Source organism: Cupressus sempervirens, chromosome 11, assembly GCF_028749045.1.
Source record: "Cupressus sempervirens isolate cs-2001-9-10 chromosome 11, ASM2874904v1, whole genome shotgun sequence".
In the NCBI taxonomy this organism is placed as follows: Eukaryota; Viridiplantae; Streptophyta; class Pinopsida; order Cupressales; family Cupressaceae; genus Cupressus; species Cupressus sempervirens.
In genome coordinates, this window is record NC_143128.1 from 786,062,649 (window position 1) to 786,086,860 (window position 24,212).

Genomic DNA, 24,212 nt, shown 5'->3' on the forward strand with positions numbered 1-24,212 from the left:
AAGTTTGGTTCAAATTGACTATTTTCATATAAAAAATGTATTTACATGTTTAAATATTTATAATATGAAGGGTTAGGTTTTTTATTCTTAAATTTTATTTTTCTGTATAGATGATATTCATGAATTGAGATTTGCCCAATGAATAATTGTTATTGAATAATTATTCACAAAATGGTATATGAAATGGCTCTGCCAATTTTTGGGGAAGCGATCCACCAGCGAGCTTCCTAGGGTCGACGTGGCCAACCTAATCAGGCAATGTGATCATATGCAAAATCCGTGATCATATGCAAAATCCTTGGGAAACACCAGACTCGGAGCAGATTCACGTATGGGTGAAGGAGAATCGGGGCAGCGATGATTTCAAAATTAATTATTATATCTAAGTTGTATATATATATATATATAGTTTTATGAAATATAGTTATATATTTAAATAAAATATTATCATTTTTATAAATTGTGTATTGAATTTTAATTGTATATTATTGTTCTTGAATATAATTATAGTATATTATTGTTCAAATTTTAGCTGAAAAATATAAAGTATGGAGAACTTTCGGAATAAAACACAAAGTGAATTGGCAATCAAATTTAAGATATTTAAAATTTTATAATATAAATAAATTATAGAACTTAATAAATATGTAAATTATGTTGATCAGTTTTCTGGATTAGATTGTGTGGAGATTTTTGTCATCAACGTTTCGAATCACACTACGTGATCCATCATCAGGATGAGAGAGTAGGAGATGTGAAATGAAGTAAGTAGCAGATTTAGAAAAGACTCACCATATATAGGAGAACAGGAAAAAGAAAAGGAAGCACCAACCCCAAAGTTAAAAACAAAAAACATAATAAATAAATAAAACTATATAAAAAACAAAACAAGACACTAGGGGGGAAAGACTAAAACCAAAGTCAACCCACAAGAAGAAGTTAAAAAAGGGATGAAAAGAAAAGAATAAAGAATAAAGAAATTAAAAATTAAAAAATTAAAAAGTAAAAATAAAAATAAAACATACATAAATTATTAACGAAGACCAAGACAAACAAAAGACAAAAAATGTTATATAAATGTATATATCTATATATACAAGAATACAAACAAAGATATATATATATATATATATATATATATATATATATATATATATATATATATATATATATATATATATATATATATATATATATATAGTGTTGCATATATGCATATATATAAGCGAAAATAACAGAGCAACTAAGAAATACCCTAACAACTACAAAGCCTAAAACAGAGAATAACGGAAAATATAATAAATACTAGAGGTATGTATGCAATCCACACATTACATATGCAAGTGGGTAGCTTATATATATATATATATATACGTACACATACTTATAAACGTACCCAAAAAATATATATGTGCTAATATATATATGGAAAACTAAAGCCAAAGACGCCAATATATATTATAAGCATGGATAAGAACTAACACCAAAGGCGAGGCAAGGGCTAAAACACTGACTAGAAGAGTAAACATGGAAAACCACCTAACTAAATAACCAAAAAATAAAGACATTGAAAAGCCAGAGGAGAACACTAAAATATTAAGAACACCTAATACAAATAAAAATAACAAACGCATCTAATATATTTAAACTATATGCTAGAAGCATCTACGCAAGGAAGAATAAATGCCTATCAACTAGACCACTAAAACACATACGAGCGGACAGAATAAAAACAACCTGAAAGAATAAATAAATAAATAAATAAATAAATCAAAGAGATAAGCTAGGGAAATAGAAAAGAGAGGCGAGAAAAGAACTAAGAAAGAGAGGAAGCGCACTAAAAAGAGAAAATCAGACAAAGGAACCAAGAAAGAGAAGGAAAGAGAAAGGCAGTGGAAGCAAAGCCCCCGACGAGAGGAGGAGGAGAGAGAAGACCGAAAAAAAAAAAAAAAACAACACAGCCCATGAGGGCAATCAAGACGGAAGAAAAAGAGGGAAGAGGACAGGAAACAAGGCAGGGAGAGAGCAGCCACGCAATGAGGGAAGGAGGGAAAGGGGAAAAAAAAAACAAAACCCACACTGCATGGGTGACAGACCTAGGAGAACAACATGGGAAGCCAAGAGGGGTTGAGGGTCCAGCCATCATCCCGATTAAGGTTGATGGGGTGGTTGTTGATAACGATGGCTTCTTTAAGTTTCCTTTTGAAAAAGTTATCCTCATTGGAAATGATTTGCGTATTCTTCAAACATATGTGATGCTTGGTAGACAAAGAGTGCTCGGCCAATGCTGACTTATGAACCCTATCATGCCTAATGTTTGCTACATGCTCTTTGATACGAGTGTGGAAAGAGCGACCCGTTTCCCCTATATATGGGGTGCCACAGGAGCAAACCACCTTGTAGACCCCTGAGTTAGAATACCTATCTCTAGGGTCTTTGATAGGTGAGACATGATTCTTGATCTTGGAGAGGGGTCTGAAGGCAACACGCAGACCATTTTTAGATAGGATCTTGGCGATCTTATGGGATATGCCTTCCACAAAAGGAAGGGAGGCATGTGAGATGCGGGGGGGAGAGGCAAAGAGGAAGTTTTCGAGGGAGCTAGGTGTAGGGACCTGGCTTGCTTGAGGGCTCTAGAAATTTTCCTTGAAGAGTAGCCATTAAGCTTAAAGACCTGGCAGAGATGGTTGAGCTCAAGGTTTAAGTGATCATCATCACAGATCCTGTGGCCCCTCAAAGCTAGGGTCTTAAGAATGCCCAATTTCTGGCTCGGATGATGGTGGGAGGAGGATTGAATGTACAGGTCAGTATGTGTGGCCTTTCTAAACACACGGCGACCAAGGGAGCCATCTGGCTTCTTGATGAGTAGAACATCAAGGAATGGTAATTGGTTTCTAGACTCGAGCTCCTTGGTGAAGGAAATAGAAGGCGCAATGTTATTGATGTGTTGGTGGAACTCTTCTAGTTTGTCCAACCCGTGAGGCCAGCAAACATTAGTGTCATCAACATATCTTTTCCACCATTTAGGTTGAAGAGGGAACGAACGCAGGGCCACCTCTTCAAAATGCTCCATGTAAAGGTTGGCGATGATGGGGGAGAGAGGGGAGCCCATGGCCACTCCATCAACTTGCTCATAGATAATCCCTTGGAAGGAGAAAAAGGTTGATCTGAGGCATAACTCAACCAAACTAGCAATCTCCTCATTGGTCTTGCGCTTAACAAGCTCAATGGAATCGAGGATAGGGACCTTAGTGAAGAGCGAAACCACATCAAAGCTTACCAGGACATCATTTCTATCCAGATGGGAATCCTTAATAAAGTGGACGAAATGGGTTGAGTCTTTGATAAAGGAGTCTGTGTTACCTACCAGCGGGGAGATTAACTTGGCTAGATGAGTAGCCAAGGGGTAGGTAGGGGAACCTATAGTGTCAACTATAGGTCTAAGCGGGATTCCCCTCTTGTGGATTTTTGGGGCCCCATAGATACGGGGAGTGACCTCCTTGGAAGGGACCAACTTTTTCTTGATGACATCATCAAAAGACGAGGTCAAGACACTCGCTTTGACTTTTTTCAAGATTTTACCACAAGGGTTGCGAGATAAGGATCGATAACTATGCGGGTCAGAGAGAAGGTCAAGCATTTTTGCGACATAGTCTTGTTGATTCATAATGACAGTGGCATTGCCCTTGTCCGCTTTGATGATTGCTAGGTCATTATGATTCAACAAACATTTGAAAGCAAGGAGCTCGGCCTTGGGGATGTTGCACCTAGGCAATTTGGCATGTCGGAGGGCGACATCACAATCTTGCCTAATAATTTTGGCAGCCTCATTGGGGAGAGAGCGGATGGCATTCTCGATTTCCACGAGGAAGTCTACCTGTGGGATGATGTGCGGTGTCAACACAAAATCGAGGCCCCGTTTCAAGAAGTTAAAAGAGAGGGGGTCGAGAGTGGCATCGGAAAGGTTAACAACCAATTTGCAATCCCAATTGTCAACAAGGTTGGGAGCGACAGGTGGGTCAAGGCAGAACAAGGGAGGACAAGGTTCAAGGGGAGAGGGCCCAGGAGGAATGGGCAAGGAAGCCACTAAGGTAGGAGAAGGCGTGGTAGGAAGATTAGTCTCAACCATCGCCTTCCTAATCCCGAACATCGAGCAAGGGGAGCCGGGGGTTAATGGGGAGGCAAGCATGCGGGCGGGAACTAAGGGGGGATTATTGACCACGTGGTCAAGATTGGCTTTAGAAACAAAATCTGCAGGGGGAACGGGCAGACCAGCTGTAGGGGTCACATCAGCATTGGATGAAGGGGGAGGATCAACGCAAAGAGGGGCTCGAGGTGCAGCAACCACCTCAGAGACGTCAAGATCACCATAAATGCAAAGAGGAGAGGGCAGAACAGGAGAAGACGCACCTGGTAAATACGGAGAGGAGTCGTTGGAAGGAGATAGCCGTTGTAAAACTTCAGCCTGCGAGGGGAGTCCAGGTCGCTCATCGATTCCAGGAATGACAGCTTCAGTCTGCGAGGGGAAGCCAAGTCGCTCGCCATTTCCAGGAATGACCTTAGGTTGAGAAGCCAGAGGCAACAACGAAAGCGAAGACCGAGGGTGCACTGCAGTCTGAGGAAGCAGAACTAAGTACTCTGGTAGAGAAGATTGTGTCAATTTTGACCCCACGCACCACTCTGCCCTAGCACCAGAAATAGGAGGAACGGTCTACAGATTGGAGGCCCGCAGAATACAAGATGAGGATGCTTGCTTCACCGCACTAGCATTGTTATCATGCTGCCAAGTAGATGTCGACTGAGCCGCAGAGATGGATGCCTCTTGCATATCAGAGATGGACGTCCGAGAGCGATTTCTATCCAGTGATATGGCAGGTTGGCCAAGCAGCAAGGAGCCATACATGTCAAGCGATCTGGCAGGTTGGCCAAGCAAAGAATCAACCGCGTCGGAGGGTGGTCTCACGTATGCGCCAAGATTGGAGAACCCACGAGCGCGAAGGACCTTGAGAGTCATCGCATCAAACTTCTTTTTTTTCCTGGTGATGCAAATTTTCTGACGTCCCAACGCTTTGCAGTGTGTGGATGTGTCAAGGCGAATCCAAAGATCTGGTCGTAAGGTAGCTGCGAGTTCTAGATGGAGGGGGAACAACCTGGCATTCAGAGCACTGATAGACCTCCTAGTGGAATGGATAACTGATCTGAGGAGAGATAGACTAGCACAGAAGAAGATATGCTTGGTGTACGCACTCCAAAGGTGGTGGCTGATACTGACAAACGAGGGGATGAGCTTAGAATCACGACATCTTTTAAGAAAAGCTAAATCTGCAACTTTTTTCATCAGTTTAATCCTTAACAAATCCAGCTGCTTGGATTTGAAACAAATTTCCCTCCCATGTAGGGTATCAATTAATGTGATCAGATTTCCACAATCCATTTTAGTTATGTTGATCAGTTTTCTGGATTAGATTGTGTGGAGATTTTTGTCATCAACGTTTCGAATCACACTACGTGATCCATCATCAGGATGAGAGAGTAGGAGATGTGAAATGAAGTAAGTAGCAGATTTAGAAAAGACTCACCATATATAGGAGAACAGGAAAAAGAAAAGGAAGCACCAACCCCAAAGTTAAAAACAAAAAACATAATAAATAAATAAAACTATATAAAAAACAAAACAAGACACTAGGGGGAAAGACTAAAACCAAAGTCAACCCACAAGAAGAAGTTAAAAAAGGGATGAAAAGAAAAGAATAAAGAATAAAGAAATTAAAAATTAAAAAATTAAAAAGTAAAAATAAAAATAAAACATACATAAATTATTAACGAAGACCAAGACAAACAAAAGACAAAAAATGTTATATAAATGTATATATCTATATATACAAGAATACAAACAAAGATATATAAATTTGTATATATATATATATATATATATATATATATATATATATATATAAGCGAAAATAACAGAGCAACTAAGAAATACCCTAACAACTACAAAGCCTAAAACAGAGAATAACGGAAAATATAATAAATACTAGAGGTATGTATGCAATCCACACATTACATATGCAAGTGGGTAGCTAATATATATATATATATATATATATATATATATATATATATATATATATATATATATATATATATATATATATATACATATCTATATATACATATATATATATATATATACATATATATATACATATATACATATATATATACATATATACATATATATATACATATATATATATATATATATACATATCTATATACATATATATATATATATATATACATATCTATATACATATATATATATATATATACATATATATACATATATATATATATATATACATATATGTATATATATACATGTATATATATACATATATATATGTATATATATACATATATATATGTATATATATACATATATATATGTATATATATACATATATATATATAGATATATACATATATATATCTATATATATACATATATATATGTATATATATACATATATATATGTATATATATACATATATGTATATATATACATATATATATGTATATATATATATATATGTATATATATATATATATATATATATATATACGTACACATACTTATAAACATACCCAAAAAATATATATGTGCTAATATATATATGGAAAACTAAAGCCAAAGACGCCAATATATATTATAAGCATGGATAAGAACTAACACCAAAGGCGAGGCAAGGGCTAAAACACTGACTAGAAGAGTAAACATGGAAAACCACCTAACTAAATAACCAAAAAATAAAGACATTGAAAAGCCAGAGGAGAACACTAAAATATTAAGAACACCTAATACAAATAAAAATAACAAACGCATCTAATATATTTAAACTATATGCTAGAAGCATCTACGCAAGGAAGAATAAATGCCTATCAACTAGACCACTAAAACACATACGAGCTTTAAACCTTATAAATATTCTTAGCTTTAAGCTTATCTAAAACAACTCCATTAGGCCACTTGCATTTAGTGTATCTAAAGAGTCCACATGGCAAAGATAAGGAATATCCTTGGAAGCTTGAGAAATTAAAAATTATAGGTTTTCTTCTAAGACTAAGGTAAATTAAATCTAATCTTGAGATCTTTCCAAGGGATAAGAGAATCATGTTCGAAGATATCAGTAAATTGAGAAATACCAGCTTTAGTCCAGGACTTGGCAGAACACCCTTGGTAGAGGGCAAGGGGCTTGTTATTCAGGCTTAGATTCCACCAGATGGATCTCTCTCCATGAAGGTGAAAATCATTATAAAAATCCCAATTGGTGATAAATTTTTGAACATGCTCCCAAGCTCGCCAGATGGATCTATTAATAGGCAACCCTTGGACCACAACCAAGAACTTACCAACAATAAGGTCACATAAAGGGAGATTTTTCCAAGATCTAGCCTGCTTGGAAAAACCTGTCTCAATGTTGTGTCTAACAAGAACTTTCCAAGGACTATCACCCTCCATAGATTGAAAAATCCATTTGGCAGAAAGAGCTATACCTTATAGCTTGAGATCTTTTAACCCCAACCCCCCCAAGGGACTTATCAGTATGGCACCAATCCCATTTAACATCATGATACTTTCTATTGCACTTGCCATCAGACTAGAGAAAATGCCTAATGGCCTTTTGAATCTCAAGAATTTGGTAGCTATTGAACATCCAGGTAGAGGAATAATAAATATTGTAGGAAGATAAAAGCTTTTGAAAAACTTGAAATCTCTTGACCAAAGATAAAGATCTATTATAGCATTTATTAAGTCTATTCTCAATCTTGGCCTTAACCCAAGCCCACATGTCCTTGAGAGAAGGATCAATAGAATAGGGGATAACAAGATACTTGACTATATTTTTGGGGCCTCCCCATTGAAACTTGTGCTAGAAGAACCAATCAAGAGGTTGATCAGTCCAACCCAAGCAAATAGACTTAGCCCGGGAGATTTTAGCACTCGAGATGGTACAAAATAAGTCCAACTTAATTTGTAGATTTTTAAGGTTATTGTCAGTAAACTCAAAGAATACAACAATGTCATCAACAAAGTGACTATTAGTAAGCTCTTCATTATTAGGTAGGTAAAGCCCCCTAACTTTCGGGGATGGAGTATCATCTCTAAGGATATAGTATAAAGCTTCAGCAGCAATAACAAAAAGAATAGGAGCTAAAGGGTAGCCTTGCTTGATAGACCGACTAAGAGGGAAAGGGTCAGAGATAGAACCATTAATCTCAATTTGGGCACAAGCATTAGTGAGTAGAGTTTGAACAACCATACAGAAGTATAGATGAAAACCAAAAGACTTGATAATGAACTTCCATTCAACTCTATCATAAGCTTTCTCAAAGTCAAGGAGGAGCAAAGTAGTGTTCTGATGAGAATATTTAGCCCAATCCATAGCTTCCCAAGTAGTAATAAGATTTTCCAAGATATATCTACCTTTAATGAAACCAATTTGGGAACTACTAACAAACTTAGGGAGAATGTGAACCAATCTAAGGGCTAAAACTTTTGCTAAAATTTTATAAGAAACATTAAGGAGTGAAATAGGCCTCCAATTTTTTATAAGAGATTTGTCCCCTTCCTTGGGAAGGCATTTAATGATACCTCTATTGATTTTAGGGCTAAGAGAACCCATACTAATGGCCTTATTATAAAGATCAAACAAGTCCTTGTTGATCCGGCTAAGGTTAGCCTTATAAAATTCAACAGAAAGCCCATCTGGCCCAGTGGCTTTGTCATCCTTGAGAGCATTAATAGGCCCCTTTATATCTTCAATAGATATAGGGGTCAAAAGAAGCATAACATCCTCAACATCTAATTTAGAAGGAATAAGGGGACTACATTTGGATCTAATTTTCTTAACCTTCAAGGAATCTTCAGATGAGAAAAGCTTACTATAGTGATCAGCAAAAGCTAAAGAAATACAAACAGGATCAAAGACTTCCTGGTTATTAATAACAAGCTTGTCAATAGATTCTTTAATCTATTTCTGCTTAAGAAAATTAAAGAAAAATTTAGACCTTTGATCACCATGCTAGATCCAATTAATCCTAGAACAAATTCTAGCTCCATGAATTTTAGTCTGTTGATGCTTGCTAAGGGCATCCTTAGCAGCAATAGCTTGGTTCAAAAGATCTGCAAGGGTCAGCCTGAACATTAAACTCAGTAGTTTGAAGGTTAGAGTAGAGAAATTTTTCAATGAACCTATAGTCCTTGGCACACTTTTGGCCAATGGTTTGCAAGAAAGCTGGGAAATTTGCCTTCCACTTGTCAATCATGAGAGAGTCCTTCATGTTAAAGAAGTTGATGTTCCTAATAAGATGCAAGGCACATAGAACATCATCATCGAGCAACAACTTAGTATTCAACAAGAATTTGGATGAGGTAGGTTTATGATGAATGAGATCAAAATTAATGCTGATATGGGTGAAAATAGGATGATGATTAGACAGGGTGGTGGCAAAAACCAAAACAATGTTACCATTACTATTAGGATTAAAAGAAAATTAGTTTTTATTGCCATAAAAGTGGTCTAATCTGGAATAGATCCTGGATCGACCTTGCTGAAAATTGAACCAAGTGTGCTAGATTCCCGGATGAGAGTCTTTAAGGTTAGCTAAGGGGTCAAACAAGTTTTTTGAGTTAACAAACTTAGACCAATGCAAATACTCATAATCCTTCCATCTGAACGGGTTGCCACCAATTTTATCCTTCTGGGACTCAACCATATTAAAGTCTCCACCAAAGAACCAAGGAATATCAGGGAGAATGGACAACCAATTCTAGAGGGAGATTCTATCCTTAGTATCATTAGGAGCATAAATAGAGAAAATACCTATTTGTTTATTACTAATATTCATAGTAAACTAGACATCCCTTTGACAGGGGGAAACACCATTATTAGTTATGAGCTTCCCCCACTTGGGATTCACAAGGACAACAATTCCACCTTTACACCTGATATGGCTAGAGGAAAAATTAATGGCATCCTTCCAAATAAAATTAAGGTTAATATCGAGCATGAAACCATTAGCTTTAATTTCTTGCAACATAAACAAATCAACAAAGTTAAAAGAATTTAAAACACGCTTAACAACATATTTCCTATCTGGAGACTCAAGCCCCCTAACATTCCAGGCTAAGCAATTCATTGAGACATATTGCAAGGGGTTTGGGATGCATCTTCAACAGTCATGCTAGGACAACTAGGAGCATCCCCAAGACTCTTATTAGTAGAAATGTTTTTGGACCTTGGTGGCCTTCCACGCCTACTAGCAGAAATGGTGTCTAATTTAGGAGACTCATCAAGGACTGACAGCTCCATATCCATATTGAGATCAAAGAGAATAGACCCAAAAGTAGGAATGACTTTGAAAATATAATCATCCTCAATTTCCTTAAACACCTTTGGTGGAGCCCTTGGCAGATTCAAGGCAGGCTTGACTACTTCAATGGAAGAAGTAGGACGATCAATCGGGACAACACTAAGTGGGGGATTTAATATGGGATGGGAATATGGATTAACATAATTAGATTTAGGGTTAACCGAAGTAACCCCTCTCCTCTTTTTCTTATTTCTAAAAGAAGTAAATCCATCATCTAATACAAGACCCGACATAGACTCTGGAGGGGGAGATAAATTCAAGTTAAGAGCAGAAATAGCTTGGTTAAAATCTAAGGAAATAGGAACCTTCATAGCATCCTTCATAGCGGGTTGACCATCAGATTTAAAAGCAACAAGGGGGGTTAACTGGAAAAGGGGACTTGGGAGGGGGATTATTTCTATTGGAAGACTTAGCAAAAGGCTTATTAAGGATGGGACAATCCCTATGCCGATGACCCTCCTTCCTGCACAAAAAACAAGCATTCAAGCCCCCTAAAATTTCAATAGGGAAAACAAAATTTCCATTAAGCACATTGATATTAATTTTAGAAGGAATTGCTTTGCCAGGAAGGAGCGATATAAGAACCCTAGCATCTATATGTGGGACTAATCTAACAGTTTCATCCATCTTGATAATTTTACCCAAATTTTCCAATAGTTGTGGCAAAAAATGCCAAAGAAATGGCAGCAAGTTTTTAACAAGAATCCAACTAGGTGCCGAAAGGTCTAAAACTTCCTCATGGATGGCCTCAGGGGTCCAAGCCAATGCTCAGAAGGACGTCGACCCAACTGTCCAATATTGCTTTTTCAAAACCTCTTGTTGGGCATCATGGTTAGCAAAAAAGATAACAAAAAGCCCCCTTTGATTTTTTTTGCAAAAAGTTATGTGAAACCCTAGCCCGGTATTCCAGAAATTATGAAACCAATCATCCATAAACTTGCGTGGAGGACATTTTTCAATTTCAACGGTAGAAAAAAATATTGCAGTGTCTTTAACCCTACCTTTTTCTTTAGTAATTTTGGAAACCATCTTAGAATTAGGAATTAAAGAAAAATGAGTAGAAGAAGCCAAATGGTTCTTACCATCCTTGGTGACCTCATAGTTGTCAGGGCTAGCAACAAAAAACCTTGCATGCTCATGAATACCACTTGTTGAATTGGAAATTGCCTCTGAGAAAGATCTAGGTTTGAAAGAATTGCTAGTAGTCGGCAGAGGAATACCATTAATGCTGGTAGAAGCATTAGCTGAAGGAGGAGGTATGGGGAGCTGCTTGGAAGTAAAAGCAATCTCTTGGGGCCTTGGGAGAAGAGTAGCCTCCATTAACGGTCGAACATGTGGAGACATCCAGATGTCCACTACTGTTGATCCCAAACTTTTCCTTTGTCACCTTGCCGACAGCAAGCAAGAGCAATCAATCAAACGTAGAGCACAAATCACACTCAATCAATTGCAAAGCACGATCTACCAAATTGAAGAGCATAATCTCCCAATTCAACTGTGAAGAGCTTGTTCGAGAAGATGGGTAGCAATAACTTACTATTCACTTTATATGGTGCTGCAATAAAAGAAGAATTAAGACCAAAATCAAAGCATGAAACAATCTGTGATCTAAACCAAAATTTGAAAATAGGCAGTTTGGTGGAATTGAGTCCATTAATACCTAAATAAGACTTGAGTGCAGAGAAGAAACGAAGAAAATGTTCAATAAAGAATATGGGCAGCCTGAGGGTCAAAAATTTGATCATTCACATTTGCAAACACTGAGGATCAAAATTCACTGATACGAAGTCCAAAATTTGCATACGTAGAGGATCTGCCAAAATTCACATATGCCTTTTACCCAATGACTAAAATTTGGAAAAAATTGATTCAAATTTTTGCTTAGTGTCCATATTCATTAATTGAGTTATTGGTTAAAGTGAATAGTAATGGGAAGTACAACAAGATTAGAACAAAAAAAAATACAAAGGCTAAAGGGCTCTCCTCTCAACTTTATGGCTGATTCACTCCACATCCTTAATAGTGGGTATACATACTACCCAAGATGGTCTACATATAACACACATCTCATGATAAAAAAATAATGCAATACATATCACACGTGTGCCTTACACTTCACAATGCTCTCATGAAATCTAACCCAAAGGATAACCTCTTTTATTCCTCTAATACAAATGCAAATAAAAATACTACAAACTACAAAACATATAATTGGCCACATGAATTGGGATATAGGAGGATGAAAATTATTGAATGCCACTAAATATCAACCTGTTGTGCAATTTTATTCTAAAATTACTTGTAGTTAAAGAGTTATTGGGCCACAACTAATGAGAGTCATGAAAATATTAGGAAATATAGTCATGAAGCTATGTCTTTAGAGCTTTTGTACATATTTTGTGGCACCTTCTCTATATTTTTTGTAAGTAGTTGGCATGTAAGGAGGAGGGTAAAAAATACATTAAAAATATTCCACATGAGGGTATTTGAACCCAAATTCTTTCAACAAAATATTCCATAGTGCATATTCAACCTAATATGGCATGTCAAGGATCCATGATAGATATAGTAGTTTATTATTTATGTTAGTAAATAGAATTGTCATTGTAAATTTATCTTTAGAAATGACCCCATTCATCCTATGAATAGTGATAACTATGCCAACCATTGGAGATACTACAATTGATCACTATCAACTTCCCAACTTCCTCTACATTTGAGAGGGACAACTCCTTCATATGATCGGTGTATTTGTGATTTTATGTACTTTTCACCTAAAAGTTCAAGATGATAAAACATGAAACTAAATAAGATGAACAACATAAACCAAAAGATATACATACAAACACCAAATGGGATTCCTAAAAGATAACTATCTACAAGTGATGCAGGAACATCTTGCATGGGAATTTTTTTTTTAAATTTTAAAATGGAGGAGAGAGAAAGTGATGAAAATAGAGGGAAAAAAAAGTAAAAAGGGAAAAAGGAGAAAAAGAAAAAAAGGGAGGAATTTCTATTTTTGAGGTGCATAGGTGCCATAAAATAGAAAAGTAAAAAAAATAAAAAATGGTTGTCATTCCATTTATCGAGGTGTGTTGGTGGAATTCTAAAAAATTATGGATATTGTAGAAAGTCGTGGATATTGTATAAGGTTATGGATGTTGTAGAAAGTTGTGGATATTCTGTAGGTGAAATTCTAGAAAGTTGTGGATAAGTCATGCATTGGGTGGTAAGTGCCTATTTAAGAAAGGCATATGAGCATTTCAAATCAAGCTCAAGAAGTAGAAGCTTTGGAAGGTGAAAGCTCAAGAAGTAGAAGCTTTGGAAGGAAAAGCTTCAAGGTGTGAAAGTTTGAAAGTAGAAACTTCAAGGTGAAAGCTTTGGAAGGTCAAGCTGGAAGGTGTGAAGGCTTCAAGGTGTGAAAGAGAAGGAGGAAGTGAAGAGTGAGTATTCATGAGTCTGTGAACAAAGCGCTGAATATGAGGCAGTTTACAACAGGATTGTGATGGAGTTGTGAGTGTGTAGATAGAGCACCGAATGTGAGGCAGTTTACAATTGGATCTTGGGTAAAGTTGGAGAAGAGCTAGTGGCTGTAGTTTAGAAACAAGGAGGTTCCTTGGTGGCTTGTGAGCACAAGTTGAGATCTCGGAGGTTTCTACCAGAGTGTGGATCTGGACTAGCTTGGGTTTGGATTGGCTCTTGAGAGATCTTGCAGAAATGTTATTTTAATTGTTATTGGATTTTCCAGTATAATAAAATTTCTTGGGAAGCATTTTTTCATCTTGTTGTCTCCATATTGTTGCATTCTTGGTTGTGAGTTGGTAAGGGTGGTGTGGCCCTTCGTCAAGTGGTATCAGAGTGTACCTTCATCAAGTGGTATCAGAGCATACCTCCATCAAGTGGTATCAAAGTAGGAGTTCTTGAGTGTACAAGTAGGTCACCGAAGTGTGAGGTAGTTTGTACCAAGACCTTGGTTGGGTGAAGTTTATTAGAGCAAGATTTCCTGAGTGTATAAGCATATTGTCAAAGTGTGAGGCAATTTGTACTAGGACCTTGGTTGGGTGAAGTTTATCAGAGCAGGAGTTCCTGAGCATCTAGACAGATCATCGAAGTTGAGGCAGTTTGCACTAGGACCTTGCGAGGACATGCAAATTGATCGATGGATGCAGACATGGAAGACTGAACTTGTTGAGGCATGATTATAGAGAGTTGTGGATTGCAGATCCATTGTCCTAGACTTGTGATGTGGTTCCTGATTGTTCGTGCAAGGTGGTAGGTTGTGATTTGACTTGCAAACAATTCGAGGTTGTCACAAGGAGTGTGGGAAGGATTTGTTGTAGAGGGTTTATGAAGATCTTGGAAGATGGCTCCGAGAGGATTGGACCCTAAGATGATTGCAAAACTCCATGATATAGCGGAGAGGAATTTTTCTAAGATGTTTTCTCGATTGGATGATAGATTGGCTGATCAAGTTAAGGAGGTTCATGAGAGAAGATGGCATCGCAAGGTTGAGGTGGAAGAAGTTGGTTTTGTTGATCAGTTTGTGGAGTCTAATACATAACCTGTAGAGCAACTGGAGGATGTTACTGAAGATATTCCTAACCTTGTTGATGTTGGAACAGAGGTTGGTTTTCATGATCAATTGGTTGAGTCTGACATGGAGACTATAGAGCATTTGGTCATGGATGATCTAGTTGATGGTGGTGACTTGTATGTTGTAGAGCACTTGGTCATGGATGATCCAGTTGCTATTGGTGGCGAGTTATGTATTGTAGAGCATCTTGTTGTAAGCAATGATATTGCTAGTTTGGCATGTATTGATGGAGATCTACATGTTGGTGTTGATATGGAGTTTTTTATTGCTGATGCAGGGTTTGTTGCTACTAGTGTGGATTCACTAGTTGCTGATGTGAATGAGGGTTTGTTGATGAAGTATTATGTTCTGTTTGTTCCTAGGAGTGAGCATGTTGATTGGATGGTTGAGATTCTAGTGTTTGACATATGGATGCAGATGTGGAAGATTTGTACGTTGGTTTTCTTGTCCTCGTTGAGGTGGAAACCTTTGGTGAAGATCAAGATGGTTTTAGATCTTTCTTTTTGGCATCAAAGTGTGGGACACACTTTTCTATCTATCAGGGGAGTTTGATGCAGGAGCATCTTGCATGGGAAATTTTTTTATTTTTTTTAAATGGAGGAGAGAGAAAGTGACAAAAATTAGAGGAAAAAAAACAAATAAGTAAAAAGGAAAAAAGGAGAAAACAAAAAAAAGGGAGGAATTTCTATTTTCGAGGTGCATAGGTGGCATAAAATAGAAAAGTAAAAAAAAAAAAAATGGTTGTCATTCCATTTATCAAGGTGTGTTGGTGGAATTCTAGAAAGTTATGGATATTGTAGAAAGTTGTGGATATTGTAGAAGGTTATGGATATTGTAGAAGGTTGTGGATATTGTGTATGTGGAATTCTAGAAGGTTGTGGATAAGTCATGCATTGGGTGGTAAGTGCCTATTTAAGCAAGGCATATGAGCATTTCAAATCAAGCTCAAGAAGTAGAAGCTTTGGAAGGTGAAAGCTCGAGAAGTAGAAGCTTTGGGAGGAAAAGCTTTAAGGTGTGAAAGTTTGGAAGTAGAAGCTTCAAAGTGAAAGCTTTGGAAGGTCAAGTTGGAAGGTGTGAAGGCTTCAAGGTGTGAAAGAGAAGGAGGAAGTGAAGAGTGAGTTTTCCTGAGTCTGTGAACAGAGCACCGAATGTGAGGTAGTTTACACTTGGATCTTGGCTAAAGTTGGAGAAGAGCTAGTGGCTATGGTTTAGAAACAAGGAGGTTGCTTGGTGGCTTGCAAGCACAAGTTGAGATCTCAAAGGTTTCTACTAGAGTGTGGATCTGGACTAGCTTGGGTTTGGATTGGCTCTTGAGAGATCTTGTAAAAATGTTATTGTAATTGCTATTGGATTTTCAAGTATAATAAAATTGCTTGGGAAGCATTTTGTCATCTCTTTGTCTCCATATTGTTACATTCTTGGTTGTGAGTTGGTAAGGGTGGTGTGGCCTTTCATCAAGTGGTATTAGAGTGTACCTTTTTCAAGTGGTATTAGAGCGTACCTCCATCAACAAGGGCTTTGAGCACAACATGCAATAATGACAAAGACTAGATAGTAGACCCTAACATATGAAAAGATGAACTTCCTAGTACATTCACATCAAGATACCAAGACCAAGAGATGAATGTTTCTCTTTGCATTAGTTACATAGCCCACATATGCATAAAGAGGCTACTACTAATTCAACATATGATAAATGAGAAATCATAATTTAGAGAGATGTTTGAACATACTTCATTGAAAGCTCCTCTATATTTCTAGAGAGTTTCTCCTTCACAAAATTTCTCCCCCTTTACATTAAAAAATAACCTTGTATTTATAGGATTTTTCACATAGCTAACTCCTCTTCATGTTAATAACTAACTCTATTTTATGCATTTTCAGAAAGGCTAATTAACCTCAAAATTTCAAGCAAAAATAATCAACTTACTCCATTTTATGCTTTGGGAGAGGTTAATTAACCTCAAAAGTTCAAGCAAAACTAGTCAACTTACTCCATTTTATGCATTTTCGGAGAGGTTAATTAACCTCAAAAGTTCACCAAAAAAAAAGTCATTTCCCTAAACTTGACCCAAAGTTCACACATTTTATTGTAATCTCCCTATATTGTGCACATCAGCCAAGTATTTTCCAAAGTCACTACCATCACCTCCTTATGCTCGACATCTTTGTGGTCAAGTTTTTTCAAGTTAGGTAGATTTGTGCATTAACCCTTGGATAATGTTCACTGCCTCTGTATGTATCATTTTCTCCAAAGTTCCAATTTTGAAGTGTGCAGATAAGACAATGGTGAAGGTCATAGGATTTGGTTGCACACTATATTGATTTCATTAACTTGAGAATTTATAAAGCTTTCTAGTTTGAACACATCCAAAACCAAGACAAACATAGTTGAAACACAATAAAAAGGAAACCATGGAGAAACCCAAATATGGGCTCTGAAGATCATAGGCCCAATCCATTCTATTTATAAGAAAATACATCATAAACGTATTGTAGAAGTTAGCTGCAATATTAATGAGTATGGTTGGCAAAGGAGTTTGGGTGGTTGTACAAGATTTTCATTGCATTCTATAGCCCTCCTGGTCTATGCCAATAATGTCTATTTAGAGTAATTAATTTACCCTTTTTCACATCTCCCCCCCCCATAAATTAATTATCAATTTCTTTTAAAAATCCCCCTATAATCTTGAATCGGTGGGTTGTGGCCTAAGGCCTTGTTAGGTACCCATTTATATTCACTTATCAAATACCATGATTCATATGATTTTCCTCATCACAATCACTAAATAGGTTTTGTATGGATCACCCATAATCGATGTGAAGTGTATTCAAGCTCACCACAAACTCACTCAACCATCAAACAAGTGGTTTCAGATCACCAAGAACTTCACATTAAAATGGTTTTGGCTCACCACAAACCTCACTCAAAAATGGTATTAAGATCACCATAAACTTTGCACTTAATCACTTTGAATAAAAAAATCATTGGTTCCAATGACCACAAATCATCATTTTGGGGAAACTGTAATGTCCCCATCTTTTAGCCTCTTAATGGAGTTCTTAGCTCTTCATTTTCCAAAGGCTAAATGGAGAAATAAGGAGAAATTGATTAAATTAATTTCTTATAAAGTCATTAAATATTTTTTTAAATCAATTTCTCCTTATTTCTCCACTTAGCCTTTAGAGAATTAAAAGCTAAAAACTCCATTAAGAGACTAAAAGATGGCGACATTATAGTTTGCCCTTCTTGAAATTGCTTTCCCTCAAGCAATCCAACAACACAATAAACTCCAACCTCCACCTGGATCCCAAATGAAGTAGTATTTGACACCCATGTCAACATTGAACCAATTGCATACCACTAACATCATCAGGACCAACAACATAACTTGCAGTATAGCACTCAAAACATGTGCTAATGATGTAGGAGTTAGAATATCAACAGAAGAAAACTCCACAAGAAATATCTTCATCTTGGTCCCCACCCATGAAATATATATTGAACTGGAAGCTTGATCAATGATCCCTTGAAGAGACGTAGCTACAGGAGAACCATATGCACTCATGCCAACTGTATCAACAATATGTGTAGCCACATCAAAATTTGTGGACATAGGAACATTATCAACTGCCACAACACAAAATTGAATTTTAGTAGATGGTGAAAAATTAGCCCAACTTTACTCAGGTGAGTGATCAACATCAACCTCAAACATCAGATTGTCATAAGACAATGTGGCATCCATGTTGAACATAGGATTGTCGATGAAGTGAACATTAACACTTTGTTATCGATAGTATAACATGAATTTTTTACTATATCACACACCTCATCAACAATAACAAGTGTGCTATTATCAGAGCACACATCTACAACCACATGCATACTAATATCCTCATTGGATGGATCAACTGACATAGAAGTGGTTGCTGATATGATAGTATCCTTGCATGCTCCTACTGCCACTATCATTGCATCACTATCAAATACATGATCTAGGGAACTCATGCCAACAACTACATCATCTGTCTTAACCTAACATGAATTGTCATCACATTCCACCTCAATTGTGCCCAACTCATGCAATGTCTCGTAAGAAATGTCCCACAAATCTAAAGTTGCAACTATATCGTCACATTTCACTCATTGATAAAGTGATATAATGCTCTGCTCAAATCTTAGATTCAAAATTAGTTGGGTCATCCATTTGTGATTTTGATTCATCTCATTCACTAGCACATCCAATTGTTTCCCAATACCCTCTATCTTAGAATCTTCATCTCTTAGTTGAGAAGTATGCCCTCTATGGGTATAATGAATTCCAACCTTCTATCACCATCCATAATGCTGAAAACCAAGCTCTCTACCTGTGGGTTGAAAGAAAAGTGATGAGCACTCCTCATAGTGTAATGTTGATACAAAAAATCCCAATCTTTATTAAGGGCTCATCATCATCAAACTGGGAATCAGAAGATGGTTCCAATCTTTGACTCCAAACTATTGGTCGAGAAGGATCTTGGGAAACCCTCTTAGCAAACCCAACCACAAAATCCCTATTGGGAAGCATTGTATCCAAGGTCTCTACAATCTTCCTCACCAATCATCATATAGCATGAGAGCCCCAAATGAGAGTACCCTTAGATATACTATATGAAACCTCTTGCAAATCTAAGCTCTCAAGAAAATACTTCATGAATGAATCAGTACAATGGAAATTATATGTGGAAGCATCAATCTATTTCCTTGCAATCCATAGTTAATCCCTTTGAAAATGTGACAATGCCAACTACCCAATGCTACCAGTTGTATGAAAAGAAGAAATAGATTCACTTCCAATAGAAGAAAGTAAATCACCATGAGAGTCGGTCTCCACTAATGCTCCCACATCCTTTGTACATACTACACTCATATCTTGGATAAATGTGTTTGCTACATAATCACATCCCTCATCCTTAACTATAGAAGAAAACTCGCCACCAACTACAATATGTAACTAAACAAGGTCAGGGGTTGGTGTTGACTATACCTACTCTAACTCCATGGTAATCTCATCCAACTATGATTGTAACTCCTGAAGAGCCAACTGAGTATATTGAAGAGAGTCTATAGTCCCCTCAAGCTCTTGGGTGAGCTCAACAACCTCCTCCTCTTTCCCTAACAACATCTCATAGCAGGTGCTACCCCACTCTAGAAGGTAATCCATGTTAGCAACTAACGGAGAGTAACTATGCTTCAAGATCCTAATACCTTCTCAAAGCACATGCACCTCTTCTATGGAAAGACTACTATCATCATGCTCATCTGATGTAGGAACACCCCAACTAGATGTAGCTGGCATCTAATGAATAACATCATAATCATCAAGAGATGAAGAAATGCCACTATCACTCACATTTAATTGATAAGTTACATGATGCCTTTGTAACCCATGACTCATATACAAGCTCAGTATCTCACTAACTACACTGTGATAGGAAACTAAATCAAAATTGTTCACCACAAGATCACTCATAAATGTTCTATCATCCTTGCACCACTCTACATCTGAGATACAACTACTATGTACCTCAAACAACTCCTCATCTAAGGAAATGGAATCCCTCATAGTATCAATCTCCTCACATGTCTCAGCTTGCACCTCAATAGTAAGATCCTATAAACATCGATCCTAGGACTCATCTAAAACATCCTCAGAGTCATCACCCAATATCTGACAAGGGGTGTCATATCTCATACATCTCATAGCATCATCAGATGTGTCCATACTATCTGCATCAATATCTCCTGACAAAGCCTCAACTTCAGATTCCTGACTCTACACACATGAATCAATGCTAGGCTACAAATTAGTAATACTAGAGCATAAACCCACATCTACTAACTCCACTAAAACACTCACATCACCAACATCATAGTTGGGTGACTCTATACATGTCTTGATCCCACCTAAGGAAGCAACTGCCTCCTACACTATAGCAACACCATGAGATCTCACATACAAATCTCCAATAATAATCCTATCTTTAAGAGAGCCAAAAGTATCAGTGGTAACAACTACATCAATTATCTTTGCACTAACTGTAGCAATAGCTTTTGGAGCCTCAACTAGCTAAAGCTTGGTGTCACTATCCTTTGCTGCCACTAACACAACCACATGTCCCTATGAAATAAGTCCATTGTCTACACTATTGATAGGACTAGCAGGTGTCATACTAAATATAGGTACATCTTCATCAGGGGCTCTTGTTAGGGAAAACTCAATCTTCCTTCCTTGCAACCTCAATGTCAGCCTTCTAAAGGCAGAAACCATATACCTTGCTTCCCTTTGAATTGTCTTTTGATCTGATAAGCACTTTGTCAATCTTTGTTGATGAAGCTTAAGTTTCTCCATACTCTCCTACAAAGCATTCATCTTCGCACTACCTTCCTCTTTGCTCCACCAACTTCTAGAATTGTCAGTCCTCCTATGTTTGTCTGTGGCTAGAAAATGCTAGAGTGGTGGTCACTCCAAATGCAAAAAAAATTCTGTCAATAATTAATATTTTACTACCCCACAGGATGATAGGAAACCACTTTGATACTACTATAATAACCCCAACTAGTTATAACTTCATCAAACATCAAATTCTTCTCTAATTCAGTTGTTTGACATTTTTCAAACACTTTGCAAGCAAGCTCTAATACCATTGTAATACCCTGTGCAATTCTAATCTTTATTTCATAACCTAGGAATTTCGTCAAACACTTTGCACACAAGGTATATATATTGTAGATCTAAATTCTAATTTCTTTCTAAATGCCAAACTTTAATTGATATGCTTGCAAAACTCCAAACAACCAACAACAAATTTTTTTGTATTTTTTGAAACGTTGAGCATTGACTATAAATGAGGAAATATGCATATACATCATTAAAACATTAGGGAAATAATTTTGATGTAAAAATTTGATATAAATTAGATTACAAATGATCTCTAAATTCTTCACATGCCCTAAAATATTCAAATCTAACCTCCATGAAAAATTGCTCAAGGAAATCTAGATTTTTATTGTAACAAGTTCTTATAGCAGAAATGACATTACTATAGTGATGACACTGTAGCAAGTTACTATAGTGATGACACTGTAGAAAAATTATTGTAGCAATGTTATTGTAGGAAAGTTACTATAGTAGCAATATTGTAGCATATTTCCTATAGAAATATCCAACTTATTCCTTACTCCCCAAATCTGGCCCTAGGCCACAAATTTGGCACAATAAAAAGACCAATTTTTCTTCTCCAACACCCACAACCCTTTGGAAGATATTTCACCACCTCAGTTATACAAATTAATGGGAGCGTTCATTCCCAATGATCAATGTAGCAACTATAGAAGCCCTTGGCTCCATAAGTTATCCAGAAGAGTAGAAAGCAACACATTCGATGCTCAACAATGAGGCTACCCTCCCTATTTATTCTTTTCCTCCAATAGATGGACCTCCTTCTAGAAGAAGAAAATAATATTTAATTCCCCCTTATTAGTCTAACTTTGGGTTTTCCTTTTTTGTTTATGTTGGAGGCATTTAATCCACCTAGTGCAGTGAAGAGGTTGCATTTTGATCATCCACCAGCAACATAGAATAGTATAATTGTCATAGGATCCATCATGAGACATTTTGAGATGGTATATGCTACATTGTATTTAGAAACATTGATATTATACACATTCTGATGGCATGATCAACCACATTTTGTATATGGATCTATTTATTTTGATATATATTTGCATAATTTGTTTATGAATACATGAACTTTGATATATATTTTTGTAATTTGTCTATGGATAAATGTATTTTGATATATATTTTTTCCATTTATGTGCACAATGATATACATATTAATTTCATATAGTATTGTTCAATTTATCATGGATCATGTGTATTATTCATGTTTGTAAGAATTTGCCTTAGGGAAAAACTCATCCAGGAACTAAGAACTCAAACACAAGCACAACTGTAGACCAAAAAGAGAGAGTATGATCATAATGATGATATATTCATCCAATATGTGTTAAGAGCACACTAGGAGTGCCTGTATATAAAGGCCTCTAAGATAAATCTAGAATGCCTCAGAATTAGCTACATGATAAGTCATACAACCAGGCGCATGTCCACCAGATATGGGTTATCCTCCATTAAGCATGGAAGTGAGTGTGGCGATGAGAGGATAAGCCTACAATGGTGTAGCATGCAAATCAGTATTGTAGACAACATGTGCTAAAAAGGGAGTGTGGATAATTGTGTTGTCTACATGACAACTCAATGAATGATGCAAACTCCAATGTTCTAGACACCATGTGCTGAAAAAGAGTTGCGTACTTCTATGTTGTCAACAAGACAACTCAAAAAAGGTGTGAAAAATCCTAAGTGTCTCACAAAATAAAATAATAAAATAATGTATAAACCTAAGTAAACTTAAGTGTAAATAGTAAATATGTATTTACACCAACACCCCCCCTTAAGTGCAACTTAGGGGAATGCCCTTAACCTTACAAAAACTACTAGGATGAAGTGCATGATGGGTCCTAGCTACTAGGCCATATTAGGTACCCATGTACATAATGAAATTCAATCTCTCATAAAGTGGAGAAAGAGGGAAAACCTCATGGGAAAAACCCTCCCCCAAAAAGAGAGATGATAGGGATGCGTGGATAGATGGAGTAATCAAGACCCCCCCATTACGACATACATCTAGTGTATACAAAAGTGAAGAAGGAGAAGAACAATACCTCATATGAGGAAAAAGGCCCTCCCATAAGAAAGAAGAGGAAGAGAGACAAGGTAGTCCCCCCCCGCCCCCAAATGAAGAATGCTTGTCAATGAAAGCTGCTCCAAGGAAGAAGTCATTCCAAGAGTGCAGAATGATGTTCCTACCCTTTGGAAGAAACAATGGCAAAGGTACAATCTCAAAGATGTATGGTGGCCCTAAAACTTGTTCAAGTATCCTTGTGTTGATGTTGATGGTCACCCCTCCCGAATGTGCTAAAAAGAATGAATGCAAATCTAGCAAGGATGTTTGTTGAACCTATCCCAATGAACCATCTATCTCCTCAACTGATAAAGAGACCTCTAATAATTGTTGTTCATAAGGATCCACTATCATGCCAACCTGTGAAGATTGATCATGTAGAGA